The sequence below is a fragment of the Bos mutus genome, chromosome 11 (genome assembly GCF_027580195.1).
Source record: "Bos mutus isolate GX-2022 chromosome 11, NWIPB_WYAK_1.1, whole genome shotgun sequence".
NCBI classification, from domain to species: Eukaryota; Metazoa; Chordata; class Mammalia; order Artiodactyla; family Bovidae; genus Bos; species Bos mutus.
The window spans coordinates 13811333-13828785 of record NC_091627.1 but is presented as its reverse complement, the minus strand read 5'-3'; positions in this window follow the sequence as shown (position 1 = coordinate 13828785).

Below are 17453 nucleotides of genomic sequence, written 5' to 3'. Positions count from 1 at the left end.
CAATGCTCTCAAAACTGGTCTTGAAGCTCCCCAAGACATGGCCTTGTCACCCCTGTGACCTCATCTCCCATCATCCATGATCTCACATTGCTGCTCCGTGTGCTGAGAAGTTCTCAAAGTTGAATAGCTACTGACTAACTGAACAGGAGGGTGTCTGGACTGGGTGGGGGTGGGAAAAGCCTGGACATATCATCCCAAGCAGGTGATGACTTCCACAGTTGTCTATTCTGCCACTTAAGGCCACCATCAGGTCACCAATCTTCAGGGGGCTCTAGCTCAGTTTGTACACCTCCAATGATGGGGAGCTCCCTTCCTCTTCGCCTTGCTAAATGGGTCCTATGTTAGCAAGCTCTGCTCCTGGAATACCTGGGGATAGGGGCAGGGAACTGGAACTGTACAAACCCTCATCCTCAGGGGCATTTACATGCTTCTTCCTCCCTGGGAGTCCCAGTCCCTTGGCTCTGGGTGAGCCCCATAACAGCTCAGCTGTGGCTCTAGTCAGTCTGGGTCTTACAGAGAGACGATCATAAAGGCCACCAGAGGGCAGTGCTGCCCCATACACAGCCTCTGGGACCAGTCTGTCTTTGTGTCTCAGATGGTGTGGGTTTTTCAGCGAGTGTGTGTGTGTGTGTGTTGTTACTTTGTGCGTCTTCAATGAGGTTATTTATCCAGGCCAGTTTGTATGCGGTTATCCATTTTCGCCCACATCTTAGTCCCCAGTTCCCACCCCATCAAAGAGTGTGTTGGTCACTCAGGGAACCCAGGAACAGACATCGGGAAGCACAGCCTCACCCCACGCAGTCCTCACCCTCTGAAAAGCCCCCTGCCACCATCACCATCATCACGAGACTCGCCGCCACACCTGAGCCTCAGGCACTTATCAGACTGGGTCAATGACCCTAGTTGGTGAGAAGGGGTAAGCAGGCCTGATGCTGACTGGAGGTCCAGGGCTTTGAGACAGAACGGATTGTGACCTGTGGGGTCCGCGTGGGCTTGGCGCCCCCAGGCCCTCCCTCCCAGCCTCATATCTACAGCTGCCCACTGATATCCTACAAGGAGGAGTGGCTATATACCCATCTGCCCACTGACACCCTACAAGGAGGAGTGGCTATACACCCATATTACGGAACAGGCGTGTTAGTCTGGTCAGTGTCAGCCCTGAGCTACCCACCAGGGCATCAGGAAGACTCAACCCTTGTTCCCAGGCCTCAGAGGTCAGGCCCCCAGAGAAGGATGCAGGCACAACTCTGCCTACGGCTGTAACAGAGAGACAGGCCTGGAAATGAGGGTGCCTGAGGGAGGGAGCCATCCTGTTGCCTATGGTGATGAGACGGCAGGCTTCTTAAGACCATACTTGAGATGGGTCTTGGGGGACAAGACAGAGTGCCAGCAAGAGAACAGCAGGTGCAAATGCCCTGGGGCTTCCCTGGTGGCTCAGCTGGTAAAGAATCTTCCTGCAATGCAGGAGGCCCCTGTTCCATCCCTGGGTTGGGAAGATTCCTTGGAGGAGGGTATGGCAACCCACTCCAGTGTTCTCACCTGGAGAATCCCATGGACAGAGAAGCCTGGTGGCCTACAGTCTGTAGGGTCGCAAAGAGTTGGACAGGAAGGCAGCACTGAGGTCTGAGTGCAGAGGCTGGCCGGGCGGGTGCCCTCATGGGTTGGGTGCAGGTGGTGTTCCGGGGAGACAGAAGATGCAGCACAGGAGGAACGTTTCCCCAGACACCCGGTTTGGGAGACTGCCAAACCACCCCATCCTCAAAGCCAAGGCCAAGTGGGCTGCTCCTCCTACCTCCAGGGCCTCGGCAGAACCGGCAGGTCCCCATCACTGCCCCCATTGTTCCTAAGGACCCAGGAACCCAAGGAATTTCTGCAACTGAAGGGGGAGGGGCGACAGGGCTGAAAAGAGTCCAAGAGATTCGCACACACGGAGTTAGAGACTTAGAATCCAAGAAAAGGTGACAGACAGAGAAGGAAGAGAGCAGAAAGGCATAGAATCTGGGGGAGAGAAATAGGAAGAGAGAAAAGGAGAGAGTGAGAGATGGGGAGCGCGAGGAAGGCAGGGAGAGGACGGAGAGAGGGGTGCAAGGCGGGGGGTGTCAGGGCGAACTTTCTAGGCCTCCCTCCTCGTGCCTCCGGGGCGGGCGCGTGGCCGGCAATCAGGCCGGCAGGAGGCAGGTGGTCGGGGCAGACAATGGCGCGGAGGAGTGCGGAACCTGGGACTAAATTTGGCGCTGCCTTTGCAGGGCGCGGGGCCGCCCGTTCATCTCGATGCAAAGGAGACACGAAATGAATATGCAGCGCGGGCTGTAATTGGGCCGCCGTGGCCGCCGCCGCCGCCGCCGCACTATAATTTTCCAAACAGGATCTTGCAATCAGGGCCTTATTCATTAGCGCATAAACAATTTTGTTTCTCGGCACTCGAGCCTGTCAATCACGCCGAGAGGGAACATCTTGGCCGGAGGCGCGGGCCCCCGCGCGCGCTCCCACGCGCGCCCCCTCGAGCGGCGCTGCGTGGCTTTGTGCCCGGAGGCCCTAGGGTGCTGGGGTTGGAGGGCACGGAGCCCGCGGCGGGGTCCTGGGCCAAGCGGATTGAGGAGTGGGCGGCGGAGGAGAGCACCGGCTTGGGGAGCCCAGAGACCCAGGTTCGAATCCTGCCTCTGCCATCTCCTGGCTTTGACCTTGGACGGTCCGGCTCCTCCTCCTCGTAGCCTTTGCTTGCTCCCCTGAGGGAGGCGCTAACTGTACCCCCGTTCAACAAGACGGGTATCTGCTGAGAGAAAGGATGCCTGGTGCTTTGGATGCTGGGGCTGGGGGTGCCGGAGAATGGAGGAGGGGCCATGGAGCTCCTTCTTTTTAAAAGAGGGGATCTGGGTCCCACAGAGGGCTGCTCATCGTCCCAGGCCCCACCCAGGGAGGGCTTCTGTCGCGTTGTGTGTGTCTGTGAAAAGCGGTTCTTCAAGGAGCTGGCCACGGCCCTGGGATCTGTGCCCTGTGCCCTGTGCCCTGTGCCCGTGTGCACACTGGGGCACCCAAGACTGTGCAAGTCAGCTCTGTGCCTTTGTGGTTGTGTATGCATGTATGAGTGTGTGTGTGTATGAGTGTGTGTGCACCCGTCCATCTGCAGATACATCTGCTGAGTGCGGGGGGCTGTGATCACGCATGTGTGTGTGTGGTTGCTTGGTTCCCTGTGAGATCACGGAGCTGAGTTGGCTGCCCGCTGATGGCTAAGGAACAGGGCCGAGTGTGGCTGTGTGGCTGAGGGGAGGCTGTAGCTGTGGGGCTGTGTGACTCTGGGTGTATGTCTCTTTGTGGATGTGGGTCCTCTGGAGCCATGACCCAGAAGGATTGTGTGTGTGTGTGTGTGTGTGACTCAAGCATGGGGCGGGCACTGTTTCTTTCAGGACAGATGACAACTTCTGCCCTCCCTGATGGCCCCTTCATCAGCTTCACTTCCCCTGCACAGACTAGAGAAGAAGGTAGCTTTTGCCCTCCGGGCAGGCTCTGTGGCATGGAGGGGTTCACCTGTCCAGCCCTCACTGCGTCCTTCAGTCAGCACCGGGACTCAGCCCCCGTCCATCAGCAGAACCCCAGGGCCTCTAGAATTTCAGATCCAAATGCTCTCATCAGCTCAGCTTTACATTCTTGTTGTTGTTCAGTCAGTAAGACCTGTCCGACTCTTTGCAACCCCAAAGAGGTTTACATAGATGACAGCAGGTCAGAGCTGGACTGACCCATTGCGCTGACAGGGAAACAGAGGCCCAGGACTGGACAGCCCACCACAGAGATGCCCCACTCCTCCCCTACCCCCGGCTCGCCACCCCACCCCCTTCTCTTCTGCAGTGCCCTACGCCCACCCCTCTGCACACAGACTCTGAGGATGTCCTGGCAGCCAACTGACAGGCCATCAGTCAGTGCAGACACTCTCTTCACAGCAGCCCGGATACCCCTCCCCACCCACCGGTCACCCCCAGGACCAGGCCAGGAAGGGAGGCGGCCGGGGAAGGGGCTGCGGGGAAAGCACGAAGTCCGGAAGCCCCGAGGAACAGGCTTCAACCTGTGGATCCGGCCGCGCCCTCCCTCGCAGCCTCCCTGCCCCTGCAGCCTGCGTGTCTAGTTGCAGGGCTGACCCCGGCCCTGGGGGACCCAGGCTCTCCGTGAACCTGCTGCCGTGAGCAGCTCCAGGAACAGCCAGTGGGCACCTCGGCGTGCTGGGCAGTGGCCAGAGGGAATGGCTTTGAATGAGGAGGCCAAGGGGTAACGTCCAGCCCTGTGGCTTCCTGGCTGGGAGCCCTCGGTTTCCCCATCTGTAAAGAAGAGCTGTTTAACCTCCTCCGCATCCACATGCCCCTTGGTGCTTGGTATTGACAGAGTGAAGAGAGCGCGAAGGAAGAGACCCTCACCTTAGGCCAGATTCATCTTCCCAAGTCCCTACTCCAGACACGTTTCAGAGCTTTCACTCTTGAGGAGCCCCTGCCAGGTACCCAGCTGCTGGAGGCAACTCAGTCAGGGTTTCTAAGCAAAACTCACACAAGTTGGTCTTTCTTGAAAAACAGTCATTTTCCAAGCCGTTTTTCTTCGGCTGCACCATGGCACGTGGTGTCTTAGTTCCCCAACCAGGAATCGAACCCCTGTATTAGAAGTGGGGGTCTTAACCACTGCACAAACAGGGAAGTCCCTGTGTGACACTTCTTTAAGACCATGTGTTTTCAGAGCCATCATGTCGCCTTATGCTGGAGGATAGACTATTTGCTCATTTATGGAGGCAAAACCCAAAGAGACTTGAGGGCCAAAGCCTCTTCCCCAAGGTCACCAGCTGGAACAACAGGAGTCTAGACTTGAACCCACTAAGAACAGTGCTTCCCTTGCCCCTGCTCCTACCTCTCTGCTGCCTGGGTGAGAGATGGGCCTTCCTTCAGATCTGGGATGTCAGGCTGGCTCCAGCCCAGCCTCTGAAGCCAGCAGATCAGCAGTGGACACCAGTCACTGTCCCTTTGGCAGGGTTGCTGGAGAGTAGAACCCAGTAAGAAGGAGGCCTAGATGGAGGTTCATCAGGAAAGAGTGGTTCCAAGGCCCAGGGCATCAGAGCTTAGGTGGTGGAGAGAGAGGGGTTGAGGAACAGGGGAGGGAAAGCACCTCTCCAGGGAGGTGTAGAGCCCAGAGGCCTGGGTCTCCTTGGGGAAGACCATCTGTAGATCCTACCTGTATACCTCCACCTCCTCCATCCTGGGGGCTTTATTTGCATCTATGATTTGCATCCAGGTGACCCATGTGACATGGGCTCAGGGAAAAGGGCTCAGGGGGTTCCTCAATTACTACCCCATGCCCATCTCACTCATACCTAGCCCAGAGCCTCACACATAGTAAGTGCTCAATAAAATTCTGTCACCTGAGCCAGTGCGTGAGAAGGGCTGAATCTGAAGAGAGCAACAGAAGAAGCCTGGGCGTTGACCCTTATCGTTCCCTTCTCCCTGCCCAGCCCCCATCAGTTGGCGTCCCTGAGCACCTCTACACGCTCAACAACCCCCACCCAGAAACTCACTTCTGGTGAGTGGGCTCCGGGGTCTAGAGCTGTGCTGTCCAAGGCAGTAGCCCCTGGCCACGTGTGGCTAGTGAGCTCTTGACACGTGACTAGTCCAAATGGAGGTATGCCGTCAGTGTGGAATACACCCTGGTTTTCAAGGTGGTTGTTGTTCAGTCACTCACTGTGTCCAACTCTTTGTGACCCCCACGGACTGCAGCACGCCAGGCTTGCTCAGACTCATGTCTTTTTTTTTGGTACCAAGAAAAGAACATCAAATGTCATGTTCAGATTCTATGTGAGCCAGCGTGCCACATGCCCCAGCGTCTTCCCCCTCAGAGAGGCCCAGCCGGGTGCAGGAGCTGCCCAGGTATGTCTCGACTTCCCAGAGCCTCAGCAGGAACAGGCCATGCGATTCAGGAAGTCGCCATGGCAACCAGCGAGTCCTTGTGCCATCTCCTGCAATCAGCGCTGGGACCTGGCCACCCGCTGGGCTTCCTGGAGATTTGTTCCCTATAATGGGAGGCTGGGCAGGGGGGCTCCTAACCCCCTCCCCATCTTCTTCTGTCCTCCCCTCCCCCGCCCTCAGTGTGGCAGGGCTGTCAGGATGGGACAGAGGGTATTTGAGAGAGGGCTCCTTGAACTGAAAGCAGGGACTGGGATTCTGGTCTCCAGTAAGCCGCTACATGGGAGGGGCTTCCCACGTGCTCCTAGTGGTAAAGGACCCACCTGCCAATGCAGGTTGATGTAAGAGACACAGGTTCAGTTCCTTGGTCGGGAAGATCCCCTGGAGGAGGGCATGGCAGCCCACTCCAGTATTCTGGCCTGGAGAATCCCATGGACAGAGGAGCCTGGCCAGCTACAATCCATGGGGTCGCAAAGAGTCAGACACGACTGAGCAACTAACACTTTCACCGTCACTCCAATCTCAGAGCCCTCCTCAGGGGACAGAACCCTGAGGTGGGAGGCCTGGGGTCCAGTCTTGACTGTCTCTGAGATCTTGGGGGAGAGAGAGGCACTTGTCATCTCCTGACTCTAGATTGTAAGGTAAACCAGATGACCCCAAGGGCACTCACTCATACAGGCTGTGGCTTCTATTCTATAGCAGGACAAGTTCAAGTGGCATTACCACCCTGGATGACACCAACCTATGAGTTTGTCGAATGCCAGGCATGGACCTCCCCTGCCAACTGAGGGGCCTGGCTTCACACACCCTCTGTAAGGTTGGGCAACAGAACAGTGTCTTTGTTCTCCCAGCTCTACCAGAGCCGTGAGTTTCTTAATTAGGCTGCTGCAGTATCTGTTTCTCCATCTCACTCCAGCGCCAGCCAGAAAAGTCATCAAAGTGAGGGGAAATGCATCATGCACTTGCCTGGTGCCCTGTGGTCCTCCTTTCATGCCTGTGACCCCATTTAATTCTTACAACCACCCTACAGAGTAAGTTTTACTGTGTGCATTTCATGAGTGAGACAACAAAGGCTCAGAAAGATGGAGTGACTGATTCAAAGTCACACCGCCAGGAAGTAGCAGAACTGTCATTAGAACCCAGGCCCATCTGATCCCAGAGCCCAGAAGAAAGACCATCCTTGATTTCTGCTCTACCAGCTGCCTTGTCCCACCCTCAGTGACAGCTCTGCTCCCTGGAGATCTTCCTCCCTTTCCTGGGGCCCCAGGTGCTACCTACAAGAGCCCTTCCTCCTTGTCCAGGCAGGAAAGATGCTTAGACTCAGAATTCCAGAGCATCAGGGGTGAAATAGCCATTTGGGGTGACCCACACCAGCCCAACCTGACCTGCTCTGCCTCCATACATGGTGGAAGCTGGGACTGTGTGAGGGAGAGCCAGGCCTGGACCCAGGATTAAAGACATAGACTCCTATCATCCCGCATGGGATGTGGAGGAAGATGTCCCATCCAACAGGACTCAGGGGTGCTGGTGGAGCTCAGGTGATGCTGTCTAGCAGGCAGGTCTGCTGATGGAGTCTTGAAGGGTTTGGATTTGGATTAGCTGAGAGTAGGGGGAGGTGGCCAGACACGAGGGTGGGGGGGGGTTGGGTGGCCTGGCTGAACTGAGGGGTCAGGCAGCCTTGGCGGGGCTCCCATCTCCAGCCCCAGGGCGAGCGCACGAGGTGGAGCTGAAACATTCAAGCAGCTTCCTCTCCTTTGTTGGGAGTGATGTCGCCCATTTCCTGGATGTCCAAGAACCGGCTTCAAACAATAGCGCTGTCAGGAAGCCAGGAAGGGGCTGCTGCCCTGCGCCTGGCCCTGCCCCATCCCTCCCCACCTCCTGAGACCTGGCCGGGCCATCCTTTCTGCTTATCTCTTGGAGTCTGAGGCCTCACTCTGTCACCAGCCAGCTGTGTTCCTGTGGGCCGGTCACCAAACTTCTCTGGGCCTCAGCTCCCCATCCTGTCCTCACCCTGCCCACTGAGCAGAGGAGATAAGGACGATGGTGGTAGCAACAGTAGCAGTGAATACCCTGTACGTAGACAATATACCAGGAAGTGATTGGTACTTTGTAGGCTTTTGAAAATGTGACTTTGGCTCTGAATCCTGGAAACAGTCAACTCACATTTTCGAGTCTACTAAGCATCAAGCATCTCCACGTGCTGTATCTATGTACCACGTGTGAAGGCCTACAGTTTTGGAGTCAAACAAAATTGGATAAAGTCCCTGGTGACGCCGATGGCAAAGAATCTGCCTGCATTGCAGGAGACCTGGGTTCAATCCCTGGGTGGGGTACATCTTCTGGAGAAGGGAAAGGCAACCCACTCCAGTATTCTTGCCTGGGAAATCCCATGGACAAAGGAACCTGGTGAGCTACAGTCCATGGGGTTACAAAGAGTCAGACACGACTGAGCAACTAACATTTTCTGCCAATTATGAACTGTGAGGCTTGGGACAATGTCGTGGCCTTTCTGAGCTCCAGTTTCTTTTGAAATAAAGCAAACTAAGAATAAACAAATAAGGACGTCCCTGATGTCCAATGGCTAAGATTCTGAGCTCCCAATGCAGGGGGCCTGGGTTCCATCCCTGGTCAGGGAACTAGCTCTTGCATGTCATAACTAAACATCTGGCACAGACAAATAAATAAATATTTTAAAAAAAGAAAGAATAAATAAAGTAGATAGGAATAAAAAGACTCCCTATTTTGTGGCATCAAATGAGAAATAAATGGGCCAAGAGATGTCAAGCCTGGCAGAGCAGACACCCAGTAAGTGTTAGCCCCTTCTTACTCTTTCTACCATGGGCCTATTTTCCTGTTTGCTCACATTGTTGCCGCAGCCTACGAGCCCTTCCTCTCTGCTGTCCACGCCTCCACCTCTGCACAAATCTTAAGCATCCAGTTGCTGCCCCACAGGTAATCCAGGGTGGGGACATCAGAAGTGCTAACTTCGCCCTGAGCCCTTCCTATCTGCAGGGCTCCATTTCCCCATCTGGGAGCTGGTTTCTAAGTTCCCCTCAATTCTGATGATCCAGAAGGCAGCCCAGTCCCCAGTTACATCCCCAGTCACTGGACCTGCCACAGACCCAGCACGAGAGGGTGCCTGTGTCCCTGGTTCACCAGCAGGCCAGACTCCTCCCCAGGAGATGAGTGCCGCACAACTGGTTCAAGCTCCACAGGCTTGGGAGCTTGGTGGGTGCCTCTGTCCAGCAACACGGCCTTTTCATTAGCACCATTGTCCACCAGTTAGCCCAAAGCTGACTCACAGGGAACACTGCACTGGGGGCCGGCTTCGGTGGGCACTGTGTTCCCTCAGCCCTTCTCCTCCTCCGCTGGAAACCCTTGGCTCCATTGCCCCTCCAGTTTGCCCTACACCTGACCCGGGCGCACCTGTCCACCTGAGAGGGTCACAGTCACTGTACACCAACATGGTGCTGCGGGATGCAGTCATCTTGCGACCCAATCAACGAAACCAGCCCAGAAGGGGGGCACCATTGTCATCCTCATTTCTCAGAGAAGTCACGAGTTTCTCTCTGTCCCACTGGGAGTGAGTCATCTCATGATCAGCAGTCTCTAGAGCAGCCTTTGGGATCCTGTTTGTCAAATGAGCACAGAGCAGTTTGGCCCAGGACAGGTCGCTTCCTTCTGAATTTTCTCTCCTATCCCTCCTTGAACTTCCATCGTCTGATTCACCAACTCCAAACTGACAGCTCAGTGTGGAGCAGAGTAAAGAACTCCAGGTTCTGGAGCCAGTTAGGCCCAGGTGATAATTCTGTTTCTGACAGACATAAAATACACCTAGTTTCTGGGTTTTGAGTTCAAGTCCAAAAAGGAAGGTAGACCAGTAGGCAAATAATCACCATGTAACTGGACATACAAGGAGCCATGTTGCTGTTGTCTGTTTTTTTGTCGCTAAGTCATGTCTGACTCATTGTGACCCCATGGACTGTAGCCTGCCAGGCTCCTCTGTCCATAGAATTTCCCAGGCAAGAATACTGTCGTGGGTTGCCATTTCCTTCCCCAGGAGATCTTCCCCACCCAGGGATTGAACCCACATCGAACCCACGTCTCCTGCATCTCCAGCATTGGCAAGTGGATTCTTTACCATTAAGCCTTGAGGGAAGCCCTACAAGGAGTCACAGCTCTTAGTAATCTTCCAGGGTCAATGGAGAATCACTTCATCTTTTTATTGGTTGCCAGGACTGCATGGTAGGATTCTAATGCATCTCATTCAACTGCTCTGCTACTACTGATGTAGGCTGTTCCTCTCTCTCTCTGTCCATTTTTACAAACAATGCCACAGTGAACATTCTTGAACATTCTTGTACACATCTTAAAATACTTCAGTCAGCACTTCTGCAGTATGAAGGCTGACAGGTGTGGAATGATACATACACTCTGATAGATGCAGCAAATTGTCCTCCAAACATAATGGATCAATGGACCAGTTCTACTCCTATGGGATCTCATTTCTGCAAATCTGGGTCAATACTTGATATTATTGTCAATTAGTTTTTGCTAATAAAATGGCATCTCACTGTGACTTTATGAGCATTGTTCTGACTACTCTGGAGGTTAAGCATCTTTTTACATGCCGATTGGCTGTTCTGATATTCTCTCCTGCAAAGTACCTGTTCCCTGCTTTTGTGGATGTTTCTATGAGGTATCTGTCTCCCAACCAGTCTCTGACTTGGTGCTGCCTGTTTTGCCCACTTCTACCCTTTTGGCATCCAGGGCTCAGGTCCACTCTCATATTCCGAGTGCTGCAGCCCACTTCCACAGGTGAACTATTTCCCCCGCCCCCAGCCCTCCGTGGTGCAGGCAGGCTCCACGTCAGCCAGCCTGAACCCACAACAGCAGAGGGTTTCACACCAGGCTTAGCCCAATCAGAAGGCAATTCAAGTAGAAGATGATCCCCAAAGGTTTCCTCCTTTAATTTCTAAGATAAAAGACTTTGTAATAATCCTCTGAACAAACTCAGCTTCAATTAACAAGAAAGTTGCACGAAACAATTTTGAAGTGGAGGACAAAAATCCCCAAATTGCTTCCATCTCATGTTCTTTAAAAGGCAAGAGTGGGTGATTTATCTAATACCAAGGCCCAAAATGCCCTTCTCATTTTAATGAAATGTCCAGAATGGACAGTGCAGGTCATTAGATCCACCTTAAGAATATCATCGAAATACCTCCATCTCAAAAAACAACAAAAAAACACCTCCATCTTTCCCAATAAATTGGCTAGTGGAAAAACTATGTTTCATATAATTCTTGGCATGGAAGAGAGCCCAGATATCATCTTAGTCCATGACTTCACTTTTTAGTTAAAGAAACTGGCTCAGAGGGGAGAGTGTTTTGCCAAGGCTGCAGAGCAAGGTCAGAGATAGCACGGGAACAGCATCTCAGGCACCTCCTCCAGCTAGCCTGCACCCCATCAAACTGATATAGAAGAAAAGAGGCCAAGGGATGTTCTTAAAGTTTTTTAGTTTGAGTTCAGCTTCTTGGAACCCAGCAACATAAAGGTACTGCATGCTCCACAGACAATAAAACAAACACGTACCTAAAACCTGTACATCAGATGACTGTCAAATCATGTAATACCCTAGTTTATCATCATTTTCTTTTTAGCTTCAAGTCTTCCACCAGAGCAGCAGAATTGATTAAAACAAGGCTTCCAGAAAAGGGCATGCCTGCTTAATTTGCATTCAACCCTCAAATTAAGGGAATACTGGCATGCAATTATATTTCTTATTACCATAGCCTAATCTGACCTTTTATGAATCCTCCTCCCTGTAGTTCACAGACGGCACTTTTTACTGCCACCGTGACAGGGATTTCTGGGCTCCTTTTGAAAAATAAAAACAAAAACAAAAAGCCCGAGTGTTGCCTTCTGTCTTCAACGGCGCTAATCATTATGGTAGAACCCTGAGCCTCTCTTAGAATAGAAAACACCCTCCTGTTTACATAGAGGAGTACACAGTTAAGGATTAACTAGGCTACTCCTTTTTGGAGAGGCCAATGGCTGTGCAAGATTCATTCAACAATCAGGCACTGACATTCACCAGGCGCTTTGCCTGAGGGGGTAGCCACGTGGAAAACAAGAGAGATGGCTCACTCCCAAAATGCACAGCGGCTGATGTACAGAAGATGCATCTGAATACGGAGGAAGGTAAGATTCGCTCTAAGGGAACTTGAAGGATTCTTCATCAAGGAGACAGGTTTGAGCTGCATTTTGAGGGAAAAGTTCACCAAGAAGAGGCAGAGGAGACCTTTGGGGCAGAGGATGCAGCACAGGGAAAGATGCATATATCTGAGATGGCACAGATCCAGCGTTGGGGGACAATGGTGGGAGACAAAGCTGGTGAGCTCTGAGTCAGACCCCAGACCAGCTGTCACTTTGAGGAATGTGGCTTCTCTCCTGCAGGTTGTGGAGACACCAAGGACAGGAAGTGTCCCCGTCGCGTTAAAGGCAGAGGTGGGGAGTTGCGATTGCACTGGGCTCATTCCCACAAAACCACACTCCGGGCAGACTGTTCCTAAAGTACACGGAGGCCCGTCCAGCGGTCCCCCGAGGCTCGGACACACTTCCATCAGCCCTCTAACTGGCTGCTCCTGGAGGAGGAAGCTCAAACAGCACTTCCTTTGAGAGACCCTCCACGGCCTCTCTTCCCAAACAGTCCTCACCCCCGAGCTATTCCTGGTCACATTGGCCCCTCACATCGGTTCCTCACAGGACTCATCGCAATCTGCGGCCACCTTGTTCCTGTGTTTACCTGTTTATTGTCTCCCACACTGGGATGGAAGCCCCATGGAAGCGGGGCCCCTGTGTGTGCAGCTCATCACTCGTGCTTAGAATGGTAACTAGCGCAAAACAAGATGTAAAATATTTGTTGAATGAATTAAAGAATGAATGAATGCATTTCCAGGGTTCTACCTGCTACTACACCCCTTCCCTCCCATTGAAGAAAGTATGTGTGTGTATGCGCTAAGTCACTTCAGTCTTGTCCCACTCTTTGTGACCCCATGGACTGTAGCCCACCAGGATCCTCTGTCCATGGGATTCTCCAGGCAAGAATACTGGAGTGGGTTGCCACTCCTCCAGGGGATCTTCCCGACCCAGGGATGTATATTTGACTGTAAATGAGCAAGAATGATATTATTTGTTAGAAAATCTGTATGCCCAGGCCACCCCACAGAACTACCAGGGACTGGACTACCAGGGAAATCCCAGCAACTGGTATATTTAAAGCCCCAAATAGGTCATAATCCATTTTGGAGCCTAAGAATACATCTTTGATTATACCCAACTCGTCAGTTAGGATTTGATACCTACAAAGACGGTAATTTAATCTCAAAGGATTACTCCTATCTCTACAAAGTTAAGGGGCTTCCCAGGTGGCATAGTGTTAAAGAACCTGCCTGCCAATGCAGGAGACACAGACTCAGCTTCAATCCCTGGGTTGGGAAGATCCCCTGGAGAAGGAATGGCTACCCACTCCAGTATTCTTGCCTGGAAAATTTCATGGACAGAGGTGCCTGGTGGGCTACAGCCCATGGAGTCGCAAAGAGTTGACACAACAGAGCACGCATGCACATACTCCACAGTTCATGTGTTTATTGTTCCATACCATGGAGGGAGTTTAGAAGTTCTTTGGGAAGATAAATTCAAAAGTGAAAGTCGCTCTGTTGTGTCTGACTCTTTGTGACACCATGGACTATACAGTTCATGGAACTCTCCAGGCCAGAATACTGGAGTGGGTACCTGTTCCCTTCTCCAGGGGATCTTCCCAACCCAGGGATCAAAGCCAGGTCTCCTACATTGCAGGCAGATTCTTTACCAGCTGAGCCACCAGGGGTGTCTTTCATGTGCCGGGCACTAGAATATGGAAATATAAATAAGATAAAAGTCCAGATCGTATCGTAGTAAGACCAGGAGAAACAAGATACACTCTGCCATGACAGGTGTTACTCAAATAGAGTGCTGTGACAAATGACTTTCATTTACTCGAGGACTTTTTAATCTTGAAGGATCCTTAAATTTTTTCCATTTATAAAAGCTTTATTGAATTTGTTACAATATTGTTTCTGTTTTTGTTTTAGTTTTTTGGCCTAGAGGCATGAGAGATCTTAGCTCCCTGACCAGGGATTGAACCTGCACCCCCTGCTCTGAAGGCGAAGTCTTAACCACTGGGATGCCCCAGAAGTCCCAACAATTGCTAGCATCAGCCAACACTATAACACAAAGCATTTCATGTGTAAACCTCATTAAATCCTCATAGCCATCCCAGGCTGTGGGTACTATCCTGGTCTCTCCCATTTTACAGATGAGGAAAAGAAAGTACAGAAAGGTTAAGGAACTTGCCTAGGGTCACATAACTATTAGACGACAGAGCCTGGATTCAGATCCAGACAGCCCAGCTTCAGAGTCCTTGTGCTCAAACCTCAGGCCATATTGTGTCACGAGAACAAAGGGGCAGGAAAGAGCACTCGTGCCTGTAGGAAGGGACACTTCCTGGGGAAGACAGTGTGAGTGTTTGCCTTGAGAGATGGGTCGACTTTCAAGAGGCAGAGACAGGGCAGGGCTGTTTCCCAGCAAGTGCACAGCAGCGGCATAAGTGGATATTTGGAAGTTGGACAACACTCTTGAGCAACGGCATTTGGGAGACTGTAGGGTCCCTGATAAGGAGAAATAAGATAGTATTGAGGGACATGGGCCAGGAGAAGGCCAGATTATGTCAGGATGCCAGTAAGGATCTGCGTTTTGGTTAATAGCCGTTTAGGAGTCACCGAAGGTTTTCTTCTTAGTTAATTTGGCTATGCTGGGTCTTAGCTGTGGCATATGGGATCTAGTTCCCTGACCAGGGATTGAACCGGGGGCCCCCTGTATTGGGAGCATACAGTCTCAGCCACTAGACCACCAGGGAAGTCCCAGCATTGAAGCTTTTCAAATGGTAGGGGCACGGCACAAGTTGGAGCGTGGTCCAGAGGGTGAGAGGGTGGCAGGAGACCAATTTGGCAGCAGTATTAATAATCCAAGCCCAGGGAACAAAAACAGGCTAGGAACAGTGACAGGGAGATAAAAGAGGAAGTAACAGACGTGAGAGGTTATAGAAGGACTTGGTGTGGGATTGGAACACGGAGAGCAGTGAGCGGAAGGAGCCACAGGAGCGGCCCATGTTTTGACACTGGAAGGATGGAGACACCATTCCCTCCGATAGGGAAGACAGGAACAGGCCTGGCGGAGCAAAGGGGGCAGATAAATTTCCTTTGGGAGCGTAAGGAGTCCATCTCATTATTCTTAAGCCAAGCCAGCGGGAAGATTTTCTGACTATTATTTGAAGCCCCGCTCGGAGATTCTTTGCACCAACTGCTTTCAAATTGTTCCATGACCTTTTACCTACTGAAATTGTGAATCCATCTGTGGCATGGGATTTTAGGAATTCTGTCTTTACTTAATTATGACTCTTCAGCCCTAGAAGGCTGTGATGTGGTGTAATTCCATCAAGAATACAGGAAAGCCAGAAGTGAGTTTCTTTGTTCAAGGAATTCAAAGCAAGGTAGGAGGGTGGTGAGCTTCTGTCCAACTTGGGCAAAAGTTAAAACATCCTTGAATTGAATTTGAAGCCATTAACAGTTCAAGACTTGTTGCTCTGGACTCTATAAAGAGGTGATGAACTTTCAGGGAGGGCCTGGTGTTAGACCCTGTAGCTAGATAGATTAATCATAGATGCTATCCACAGCATGGTTTATTCTCTCGTTACCCAAAGTGTGGTCCATGGACCAGCAGCGTTAGCATCAAGAAACTTACTAGAAATCTTAGGTGCCACTCCAGGCTTATGGAATTAGAATCTTCATTTAATAAGACCTAAGGTGATGTACATGCAGTCATACAGATTAAGAATATAGGCTTTGGGAATTTCCCTGGTGGTTCAGTGGTTAAAATTCCGCCTCCCAATGCAGAGAACGTGGTCCCTGGTTGGAGGACTAAGTTTCTACATGCTGCAGGCCAACTAAGCCCACGAGGCAACTACTGAGCCTGTGCTATAAAGCCCAGAGCAGACAAAAAAAAAAAAGAGAAGAGTATGGGATTTGGAATCAGATGTATCTGGCTTTAAATCTCAGCTTAGCCATTTAACTACCAAACCTCTTGAACCTGCTTCATGTATAAAACCAATCAGTGGCCCTAGACTTTGGTTTCACCTTAAGAACTGGAGAGCTTTCCAAAACCACCATGGCCTGGGCATACTGCAGACCAACTACATCAACATCTATCCCAGGCAGGCTCCTGACGTCAGAATTTAAAGGCCTCCAGGGGATTCCACGACTGAAGCGACTTAGCAGCAGCAGCAGGGGATTCCAACGTGTAACCAAGATGGACAGCCACTGATGACTTTGAAGGACAAGGGTGTGGCCATTGGAATCAATCTTCATAATGTATTCCAATTCTACTATTTCACATACGAGGACTTAAGTTTCCCTAAGCTTGAGCTCCTCCATCTATGAAATGGCACGACATGTTAGAAACTCTAAGGGCTCTGGGCATTGAAGGAGTTGACACATGTGGCCACGATGCACAGTGCTCAATGAGTATTTGTTGTTTTTTATGGAAATGGCAACCCACTCCACTGTTCTTGCCTAGAGAATCCCAGGGACGGGGGAGCCTGGTGGGCTGCCGTCTCTGGGGTTGCACAGAGTCGGACACGACTGAAGTGACTTACCTTACCTTACCTTATGCAAGTCCCAGCTTCCTTTGCAGAAAGAACCTAGGAAGCAACACTTGGTTTGCAGTTATCACATGAACGCCAGTCTGTGGTCATGATGGTGGTGCTTTCCCCACCAAGGCTGACTTCCAACAACTTGGCCTTCAAGAGGTTAATGGGTGTTGCCTTTGCTGTTGTAAAAACGTAAGAACCTATTGTTTTTCTTACATTGGAGAATGAGGCAAAAGTGGCTGGCAAGGAGCTTTCGCAGAATGGGTGAGAGTGAGGTTTACATAAAATGCTCCCAACTGTGGGGTCGGGGTGGGGTGGGCGCAAGGGCAAGGCAGATCATGCAATGCTTGGTGTCCTGCTTCCCAGAGCTCTGCAGATGGGAAAGCAAGGCCTGGGGAGCTGAGACTTACACACAGTCACGTGCAATTTAAGGCCATGAGCAGAAGATGTAAAGTGACCCCCGGTCAGATGGAGAGGAAATAGCCTAGTTGTGAAAAAGGAATTGAACGAAAGGGAAAATAAAGACATTAATACGGCTTTGAACCAAAGAGCTTTTAAAATACTTGTGGCTCTAACCTGCCCAGGAGGTAGATAAGCATGTTCCCTTTAGTTTGTCCTCAAATTCAACCTCTCATAAGAGGTTAAGAAACACACCCAAGGCTGGAACTGACACTCAGACCTCCCGACTTCCTGGCTTTGGAGCTGGGAGTTCAGCCTCCAACTCCCTTGTCTATCAGGAAAAACATCTGGGTTATAACGCTTGAGGATGGGATATCGAGGGG